Source organism: Myotis brandtii, unplaced genomic scaffold, assembly GCF_000412655.1.
Source record: "Myotis brandtii unplaced genomic scaffold, ASM41265v1 scaffold326, whole genome shotgun sequence".
Lineage (NCBI taxonomy): Eukaryota > Metazoa > Chordata > Mammalia > Chiroptera > Vespertilionidae > Myotis > Myotis brandtii.
In genome coordinates, this window is record NW_005362534.1 from 288,440 (window position 1) to 298,989 (window position 10,550).

Below are 10,550 nucleotides of genomic sequence, written 5' to 3' on the forward strand. Positions count from 1 at the left end.
CCGGGAGGGGGGCCAGGGCGGGGGGGGGGGCCCCCCCCCCCCAGTGCACAAATTTTTGTGCACCGGGCCTCTAGTATGGGGCTATAATTGGCTAATTTCCCCTTTCCCAGGATAACGTATAAGGCTCTGGTAAATTTTACCTTGGAGTGTTGGCCTTTGTTATGGATAACATTCTGGGCTTATTTCAAAACTGTTACTTTTCCCTTGAGCATATTTCAAAATGGTTACTTTCCCCTTTCCCTTACCCAAAAGGGAGAAGATTTTTCATTAGATCTTCACCCTGGGTGCATTTCAAAACTGTTACTTTTCTTTTCCTCTCACCCAAAAGTGGAGGAGATAATTCTTGGATCTTTATAGTCAGAACCTAGTGAGTTTCCTGGAGGTAAAGCCACAGTTGTGTGGAGGCCCTTCTAAGATTGGGCCCCCAGGAGTTCTTACTCGCAAGGCTTTGTCAAAATTACCATTTAAGTTTTCTTACTGATGATTACTCTAGCACAGTGATGGCGAACCTATGACACGCGTGTCAGAGGTGATACGCGAACTCATTTTTTTTTATTTTTCTTTGTTAAATGGCATTTAAATATATAAAATAAATATCAAAAATATAAGTCTTTGTTTTACTATGGTTGCAAATATCAAAAAATTTCTGTATGTGACACGGCACCAGAGTTAAGTTAGGTTTTTTCAAAATGCTGACCATCCGAGCTCAAAAGGTTCGCCATCACTGCTCAAGCACCTTGTGCTCCAGGTAAGCTGATCTTGGATGTGAGTCTCTATATTTGCCTCTCTCCAGATTTCAGGAGTTCAGTTTGCCCTATATTCTCAATTCTCTGATAAGCCTAGGAAAAGTTGTTGAGTTTTAGTTTATTTGGGGTGTTTTGTTGTTGTAATGACCGGAGTGACAATATGTACTAGTAAGCACTTTACGTGTTGGAGCTGAAACCTGAAGTTTTACATTTATACTTTATTATTTATTTATTTAATCATCACCCGAGGATATTTTTTCTATTTATTTCTAGAAAGAATGGAAGGGAGGGTGGAGAGAGAAAAACATCAACGAGAGAGACACGTTGATTGGTTGCCTCCCACACACACCCCGACCACGGCTGGGGAACCTGCAACCAAGGTATGTGCCCTTGACTGGGAATCGAACCTGTGACCCTCAGTCCACAGGCTGACTCTCTAACCACTGAGAAAACCAGCCAGGGCTATATTTATACTTTAAAATTGGGACTATCTTGTCCAGTTTAAAAATACTGTTCAGCAAGAGGCTTTTAAGTTTCCCATGAACCATTTGCTTAACTGAGATGACTCATTTTCAGTTATTTTCATTCCTTTGAATCTCAGATCTGTGTATTTTCAAAGTGCTTAGTAAGAAGTTTTTCAGAACAAAATATATGAAAAACTTAGAAACTTCATGTAGTTCTATAAAATGCTAATAACTATCCTAAATTAACTAGAATTATTTTCTCACCCCACCCCAGCACTTTTTGTTTTATCAGATACCGTATATAAACCATGCTAAAGAAGTTTTGTGGGTTATTTTCTTTACCCTTCACTTGGTATTTTACCCACATATTTTTGAAGAAGCAACTCAATTTTCTAAGGCACTTTGAAATCTCTGGAGACTAAACACTGTTTAAATTTGAAAAACTAATGAGAATAAATTCGAAGTCTTGCGTGCCATTGGTTTATTTTCAATTAACCTTGAAGAATATACTAATTATCAACTATAAATCTTGGTGACTTTAGCTGAATAATATTACTTTCAGAATCTGTGTGATAGAGGGCAATTTGGCTCAGCTGGGTTACTAAAGCAAAGAAAGACTATGTATACTTTGAAGTTTTATAATTTGATTACTTACTAAAAAATTGCAGTTGGAGAGACTTCAGTTCTTATCCTTGGAGAACAGTTGTAACCAACCTTGGGAGATGGAGACAATTTAAATTACATTAACCTTGCCCCTTTTGATGTTTCATTTTAAGTTTTACTTTTCTCACTGTATCTGCTATAAGGAACAACCAGTAGAACAAGAAACAAATTAGCTGCATGGTATTTAATTTTGCTTATTAGTTGGCAAATCCATGTTATGTTTATTTTAATCAATATTTTCCTGTTTTAATTTTTCTAATTGCTTAAAATGAATATCTTTGGGAATTAAAGATTATTTTGAAGAGGGAGAACTAAAATATTAAGTATTATGAATATCTTAGTGTATTAAATAAAACTTGTTTTAAAAGGTGATGAGTTGGTGCTGTATTGAAAGGGTTTGGTTGAAAGTAATTATTTTTTTTTTTTGCCATGTACTAATCAATTAGCTGCAGTCCACTTTAAGGGAAGATACATTTGTCTAGCATAATCTGAATTTGAGGCAGAAAGCTTTCACTAGGCTTTTGCTTAGAAACGTTTCTTATAAAGAAATAGGGCTGTTGGAACAAAATAGAGAAAGAAGAGAAGGTCTTCAGTAGTGGCCCAGTTATGTGTTGTGCTAGGTTCTACCCACCCTTAATAGGTTGGTGGGTTGTATCAGTGTTGCTCCTACTGATTTTTTTTTAAAAAAGCTCTAGATATATTTTAGTAATATCCTAGAAGAAACCCACAAGAATGAATATAGCATATTAATATTTTAATCTTAACCATAAAGCTTCCATGTGCTAACAATGCAACTAAAGATAATGGTCCACATTCAGTAAATATGTATTTAATTTAAGGCTCCTGTTGGTAGGGACCTGACTTCCAATTCTCAGATAAAAAGGGAGCAGCAACTTCTCTTTTTTTCTTCTGATCTTGCTTCTTCTTGCTAAGGAGAATGGCAGCTACCCTTGCAAAATGATCCTTTGTTCAGGACCACAGCACCAGTATTGATCGCCTATTTCAGAGACTCTCAGGACAAGTCCCATGATTCTTGACATCCTCTTTTACTTTTTGTCACCACCAAAACTCACTGGCTGCACATTAGCATAGAACCCTCATCCCTGCACTGCTCTGTACATCCCTCAATCGCATCTTGTCCCCTGGAGCTCCCAAGCTGCCATTAGTAATTGCTCTGTGGCCTCAATCCTGCCCCAGCCTTGCAGTGCACTCTGGCCTTCTGCCTCTGGGCTTCTCTGCTGCTACCAAGTGGGTGTCTGAGGTAGCCCCCTCTGGGACCAGTCTACTACTTCTGCCTAACTACCTGTAACTGTGCTGCCTACCTTTCAGCTCCTTGAATACAATGATTTCTTCCCTCTTCAGATTTTTGCCTGTGCTGCTTCCTTCACATGCAACAATTTTACATTCTTTGCCTGACTGACTCTATACAGACTGGTCTTGGTTTCCTTGTATTGATCTCTTGTTGGTGCCTATTTGTTTCCTTCTTGGGACCTATTTAAATTTGCAATTGTATATTTACTTACTCAGTTAGCCTTTTTCATTGATTCTAAGATGTATATTTCCCCCCACATTTCTGAAATTGGGGCACATGTTACACTGGATGCTTTGATTGCTTTTTTAATAGTAAGTAAAGTAATGGTTTATTTTATCAAATGTACCTTAGATTTAATGAAATATTGCATTTTTAATTATGTTTTCCCCAGTTGATCATGAGTTCCACAGGAATTCTATTTTACTCACCAGTAGGAATCAGTGCCCCATATAGAATCTGGCACCTAGGTAGGCTCTGAATAAATAATGCTTGAATGAATATCAGTATCTATTTGGGAGATGATGGCTCTAATACATCTGAAGATGAATCAGTATATGCATGTGAGTTGTTTAATTCAGTTTCTGTGTTTGAGTCTTTATCTTTGGAAATTTTTTTTCAGTACTCTGAAGGAGACTTGTAGATGTGTCTGTTTTGTTCCCGTAATGTGCCATCATCAATATATGTACATCCTTATTTAAGAGTATTTACTCACCAAATATGAAAATGAATCCACATAAGCTTTTATCAGGTATCAGCAATTGTCTTTCATTAGGGGGAAGAATGAAGAAGAATACTAAAAATAGCATACTTATAAACTGAGACAGTTTTGAGTGCTTGAACTTTTTCATTTTTCTTCAACCTCTTAGGAGGGCAGTCACTGGCGTGCCTACTTTACTTCTTTTAAGTGATAGAACAGCAAACAGGCAACATGAATGACTGGAGTGCCTTAGGCCAACTCCTAGACAGGGTTCAAGATTACTCCACTGCTAGAGGGAAAGTGTGGCTCTCAGTTATTTTCATTTTCTGAGTCTTGCTCCTGAGGACAATGATTGAGTCAGCCTGGGATGGTGAGGATTTTACCTTTCGTTGTAAATTCACAGCCTTGTTGTGACTATGTCTATGATAAGTCCTTCCCTATCGCTCATGTGTGCTTCTGGGTCTTGAAGATCATATTTGTGTCTGTCCCCACACTCTTGTACCTAGTGAATGTTACCTGGTGATTGAAAAGAAGAGAAGTTGAATAAGAAAGAGGAGGAACTCAACGTTGCCCCAACTGAAGGTGTCAGTGTGGAAATTCACTTGCAGGAAAAGGAAATCAAGAAGTTTAAGTACAGCCCTGGCTGTGTGGCTCAGTTGGTTGGAGCATCATCCTGTACACCAAAGGGTTGTGGCTTCAATTCCCGGTCAGGGCACATAACCTAAGTTGCAGATTCAATCCCTAGTCAGGGGGCATACAAGAGGCAACAGTTTGATGTTTCCCTCCCTCCTCCCTCCCTCCCTCTATCTTTAAAAATCAATGAAAACATATTCTTGGGTGAGGATTAAGAATAAAAGTTCAAATATCACACTGAAGAACACGGCAAAGTGAAAATGAGAGGGGGCCTGCTGTGAACCTATGCTATTAGTATCTTCTTTAAGTCTGTCTTCGAGGTGGCCTTCCTGCTGATCTATGGGTTCAGTATGAATGTGATTTACACTTGCAGATGGCACCCTTGTTTTCATCAGGGGGACTGCTTCCTCTCTTACCCCACAGAGAAAAGCATCTTTGTGTTTTTCATGCTGGTGGTGTCCTTGATGTCTCTTGACTTGAACATCATCAAACTATTCTCTGTGAAAGAGCTGGAGAGTGAGTCTTACCACAATACTTATGGTCAGCCAATCCCCTTCAATGGCTCCTCATTAACTATTCCTTTCTCTGCCACGTCCACTCTGAGGGACAAGCTGCTTTCTGGGGACAGAAACAGTTCTTCTTACCACAATTACAACAATCAAATAAGTGAGCAAAATATGTGCTAATCATAGCAAGATTGAATGATGAACGCAGGAAGCACCATCTCTAACTCAGGTGCACAGCCTTTTTATTTCTCTCATGAGAAGCAGAATTCTTTTTAAAAATATTTTTATTGATTTCAAAGAGGAAGGGGGAGGGAGGGAGGGAGAAAGAGAGAGAGAGAGAGAGAGAGAGAGAGAGAGAGAGAAACATCAATGATGAGAAAGAATCATTGATTCATTGATTGGCTGCCTCCTGCATGTCCCCGATTGGGGATCAAGCTATCAACCCCGGCATGTGCCCTGACCAGGAATTGAACCAACCGTGACCTCCTGGTTCATAGGTTGATGCTCAACCACTGAGCCATGCTGGCCAGGCGAGAAGCAGAATTCTTAAAAAAAAAACACCTAGGTACTGGTCATTACTGGTAGCCACTGTAGACCAGTGGCCATTCTGCAGAGCCAGCAGTCATGCCAGCAACAGTGTAACGACCTAGAGATCTAGACACATGCTTGATTCTGCTCAATTGTTAAAGAAAAGGAAGGTGCAGTAGAAAGTACACTTTTGTTCCAGTGGAGGTGGTGCTCAACAAGCTCAGTTGCCAGGCTTAGCAGACATAAAGCCATTAGACTCCCAGGGTTCTTCTGGGGTGCCTGGAATGGGAGGGTGGAGAGAGTGATTAACAAAGGTTCGTGTTGGTATTTAAAGTGGTTGACTCAAAGAATTTACATTCTAAATAAAACTTAGACTAGGTGATGCATAAGTAATGCCTTTTTCTCTCCCATGCTCCCCTAGAATGGTTCAATGTATATGAAAGTGATAGATATTTGTCACATATTAGTGCAAACAGATGCAGTATAAACTCATGCACATAGATTTTTTAAAATGTACACACGGTGTTCACATTTGAGCCTTTCTCATGGATTTTGTGGTGTGAGCCCAAATAATGTTTCTGTTACATAATTCCTACTGGGAAAATAAAGTACTTTCTTTTCCTAACTCTCCCCCCCCCCCCCCCCACAGTATTTCCTATTGTGGATACTGGTTCTGTTCATTATGACTTTTTCTATATTTCTATATTTCTAAATCACGAATGATTTCTTTTTCTGAAAGGTAATCATTGATGCTTGAATGATAGAATTTAGTACGGTAAACAGCGCTCATTAATGTGAGAACCTTAAAAGAAATACTTAGAGCTGTACTATTAAATGCTTTTACATGAATTTTGCAGTGACTGGTAGGTCTTGGCTTTATCCTACTTAATAAACTGTATTTCAGAACTTGTACTCTATTAGGAATTTAGTAGTTTGTGTTTGGGAGTGATCAACATTTTTTATGTTTGTAATAAGATTTTATTTGGAATGCAAGATAGATTGAAAGAGGTTTGAGTATTACCATGTAGCTAATTGTTTGAAATATGCACTAAAAAAATCTAACCATTTCTTCAAATGTCTTTTTTTAAAAGCTTTTCACAGATGATTGGTGAAAATCCTGAGCTTTATACTTTGTTATTGCACAAGAGCTACATAAGCAGTTTTGTACAATGAGGAATACTAATTTAACATTTCACATTAAGCTACTGTCATGTTCAGCTTTATTGCAGGTGGTGTAGGCCTAGTCTATCATATATTCTAGAGAGTGTTCTTTATCCAATTAAGTTTTAAGAGAGCAACCCACATCTTTTGAACTCTTCCTTGGTACGTCGTAATCTAAGCAAAATACACTAGAATCAGATTTGTAGAAATGGAATTGTGATACTATATTACAGAAGGTTTTAGTATTGGCATCTTTAATTATACATAGCAGGGTCACAGATATACCCACTACTTTCAGATTTGCAAAAAGAAAAAGTAGCTTCTTTTTTTCCTCTTTTAATTGATCTACTCTTTGTCAGAAGCTTCCTCCCACTCCACAGGGCACTGTGGGAAAGAGAAGATGGGAACAACTTAAACATTAAACCTGCCAATCCACAGCATCCTGCTCTGACAGTTTAAACAGTCTCATTTAGAAAACCTAGTCTCTTGGTTTAATGAAGTCTTTCAGATATCCTCACAAGCCCTTTTGTGAGAATAATCACAATTATACTACTGGGAGGTGTGTTTCTTTGGGACACTACAAAATTTCTGAAACTTTGGAATCAGATTGGACACTGCTACCCTCACTTCCTGTTTCACATTCATTTTCTCATGTTGCTTGCTTTATTGTCTTTAAAATTTTTATCTTGAGATAATTATTTATTCTCATGCAAGTTGAGGAAATTCCCTTCTATTCCTTGGTTGCCAGAGAGTTTTAAAATCACAAATGATGAATTTTGTCCAATTATTTTACTGTATCAATTGATGATCATATGATTTTCCTTCTTAACCTTGTTGATATAATTTTCAGATGTTGAATCAGCTTTGCATATCTGGAATAAATCCAATGTGGTCATGATATATAGTTCCTTTTTATACATCACTGGATTTGATTTGCTAATAATTTGTTGAGAATTTTTGTGCCTGAGTTCATGAGAGATATCAGTCTGTAGTTTATGTTTTTTGTGCTGTCTTTTTTAAAGCTCTTCACAGATGATTGGTGAAATCCTGAGTTTACTACTTTGTTGTTGCACGAGAGCTACATAAGCAGTTTTGTACAAAGAGAAATACTAATTTAACATTTCACATTAAGCTACTGAATTCTCCAGTGAACCCATCTGAACCTGAATCCTTCTTTTATTGGAAACTTTTAAATTGCAAATTCCATTTACTTAATAATTATATGACTATTTAAGTTGTTTATTTCATCTTGGTTAAATCTGGATAGTTGTTTTCAAGGAATTGGCCCATCTCTTCTAAGTTGTCAAATTTATGAGTGTAAAGTTTGTAGTATTTCCTTATTCTTTTATTGGCTACAGGATTGAAGGGATTTCACCTGTTTTATTACTTCCTGATAGTAATGATTTTTGTCCTCTCTTCAGCTTTATTAGTCTTTCTAGAGGTTATCAATTTTGTCAATCTTTTTTTGCAGAACAAGCTTTTGCTTCATTGATTTTCTCATTTGTTTTCCTGTTTGATTTAGATTATTGATTTGAGACCTTTCCCCTCTTCTCTAATGTATGCATTTAGTGCTATAAATGTCTTTCAGTGCTGCTTTAGCTGCATTCCACATATTTTGGTATAATGTATCTTCATTAAGTTTTTCTTTCTTTTTTTATTGATTAAGGTATTACATATGTATAAGTGTCCTTAACCCCGCCTTACCCCCCCCATCCCCCACTCATGCCCTCACCCCTTGTCTGTGTCCATTGGTTATGCTTATATGCATGCATACAAGTCCTTTGGTTGATCTCTGCATTCCACATTCTTAATCTCAGAAAACAGTCCTTCTCAAGCTTCCCAGTCACTTAAGGTGGAACTCCCAAAGTCACCCTTGGTTCCCTTTCTCCCAGCCCCAAAATCCAGTCACTGGGTGCTGCAGCTTCTCTTTTTTAAATCTCTCTTCTCTAGTCACTGTCACTGCCTACTCAGGTCTCATCTCTCCCCAGAGCTATGGCCCTGGACTCCTTCCTAGCTCCTTTTTATAGCAGCGTAGTATTCCATTGTATAGATGTACCACAGTTTTTTAAGCCACTCATCTGCTGATGGGCACTTAGGCTGTTTCCAAATCTGAGCTATTGTAAATTGAAATTAAAATTTCCTTTGAGACTTCCTCTTGGTATAATGGCTGCTTTGAAATCCTTGTCAGATAATTTTGACATCTCTGTATTAGCCTCTCTTGATAGTCTTTCCTCATTCATGTTGACTTTTTCCTGGTTCTTCATATGATGTGATTTTCTATAGAAACCTAGACATTTGGATATTAATGTCATTTGACTTTGGATCTTATTTAATCTTCTTTGACACTGCTCAGGTAAGGGAGGGCTGTGCCAAATGGAGATGATAATTCAGTTTCCTCACTCCACCTCTCTTGACACCCACTGAGGAGCAGCTCCTTGTTACTGGTGTAGGTTGGAGTTCGGTTCCCCACTTGGCCTCTGCTGACCACCCTGGCTAGGAGGGGCATGAGTGCCTTGTTACTGCTCTCCAGTGGCCTCACTGAAACTACCCTGGCAGGACTTTGGACATACTCCCTATTCTGCCTTTACTGGTATGAGTGGAGTCACGATTTGCATTGTTTCATTTGGCTGGAGTAGAATGGTTATTGTCTAAAAGTTTTTCATCTAGTTACACTGCCCCTTTCCTGGTCTTTTAGCTCAAGAGAGCAGGCTTTTGTTGGAGCTATTTTGTCTGTGTTTATGGGTGTTTCTGGGTTGCTTGTTGAAGTAGGTTTATTAGGGTTGTTTTAAAACCCTTGTCAGATAATTCCAACATCTGACTAGTCTTGGTGTTAATGTCCCTTGTCTTTTCTCATTTAATTTGTGGCTTTCATGGCCCTTGGTATGAGGAGTGATTTTTTATTTTATCTTGGTCATTTTAGATATTACGAGACTTTTTTTTTTAATAGGCAGTCTCCTTGTAGAGGGCCAGGTAGCATGTGTATGTTTAGCCTCCTGCTTAGACCCCAGACAGCACTTCCGCAGTTTTGCTCTTTCTCCCACTGCTTCCTGGTAGATGGGTGGTGTGGACATTCAGCTCCTCACTTGGCCCTGCTGACACCTTCCCAGCAAAAGTGAACCAATGATTCAAATTGTCTGTTGCCTCTGCTCCATCCTGCAGACACATACCCTGGCCGAGGGGCCACAGTACTGCTCCCTGACTAGACCTGCCAACATCACAGGCTGGGAATGGATGCACTGCCCGCTTCTGCCAGGCAGGGGATAGAAGATTAGCTTCCTGCTCAGCCCCACTAACAGGGCTAGCACGTTGTGGGGGAGTTGGAGCTGCTACCTACTTCCTCAGAGAGAGAGTGTGTGTGTCTACCCACTTAGCCACACTGAAACTCCAGTGGGATGGTGGTGCAGTATTTCCATTGATGTTTGCCTGGAGTAGGGTGAGTGTCGCCTAAAAGGTCTTCTGTTGTTAGCCCATCCTTTTCCTGGTCTTTTGACTGTGAGGACAGGCTTTTCTTGGCACTTTTATATACTTGTCTCTTGTCAGTTCTAGGTTGGAGGCTTCTGTAGTATCCTATCAGGAATACATGAGGAAACCTAGGAATTCACTGCCATAGCCTTCCTCAAGTCCCAATGTCCCTAGGAAGTCATCTTCTTCCTATCCACTCTGTCTTCCTATTCTTATTTGTGTGTTATATATAGGGATTTTTAGTTTTAAGAGGAAGGATCTGGCAGGAATGGTGCTACTCTATCTTTACCAAAACTGGAAGTCTCCATGTGTGTGTGAAAATTCTATAAACAACCATATATATATATATACTAGAGGCCCGGTGCACAAAAATTTGTG

The 10,550-nt window shown here is 39.0% G+C and overlaps 1 protein-coding gene and 1 pseudogene across 1 annotated transcript in view; both read left to right on the top strand.

The window, feature by feature from the left end:
• The window catches only part of CDKL5 (cyclin-dependent kinase-like 5), a 188,021-nt gene that overhangs the window by 82,436 nt on the left and 95,035 nt on the right, over positions 1-10,550 (top strand). The window lies entirely within an intron of this gene.
• LOC102252493 lies at positions 4,114-5,201 on the top strand (annotated as a pseudogene).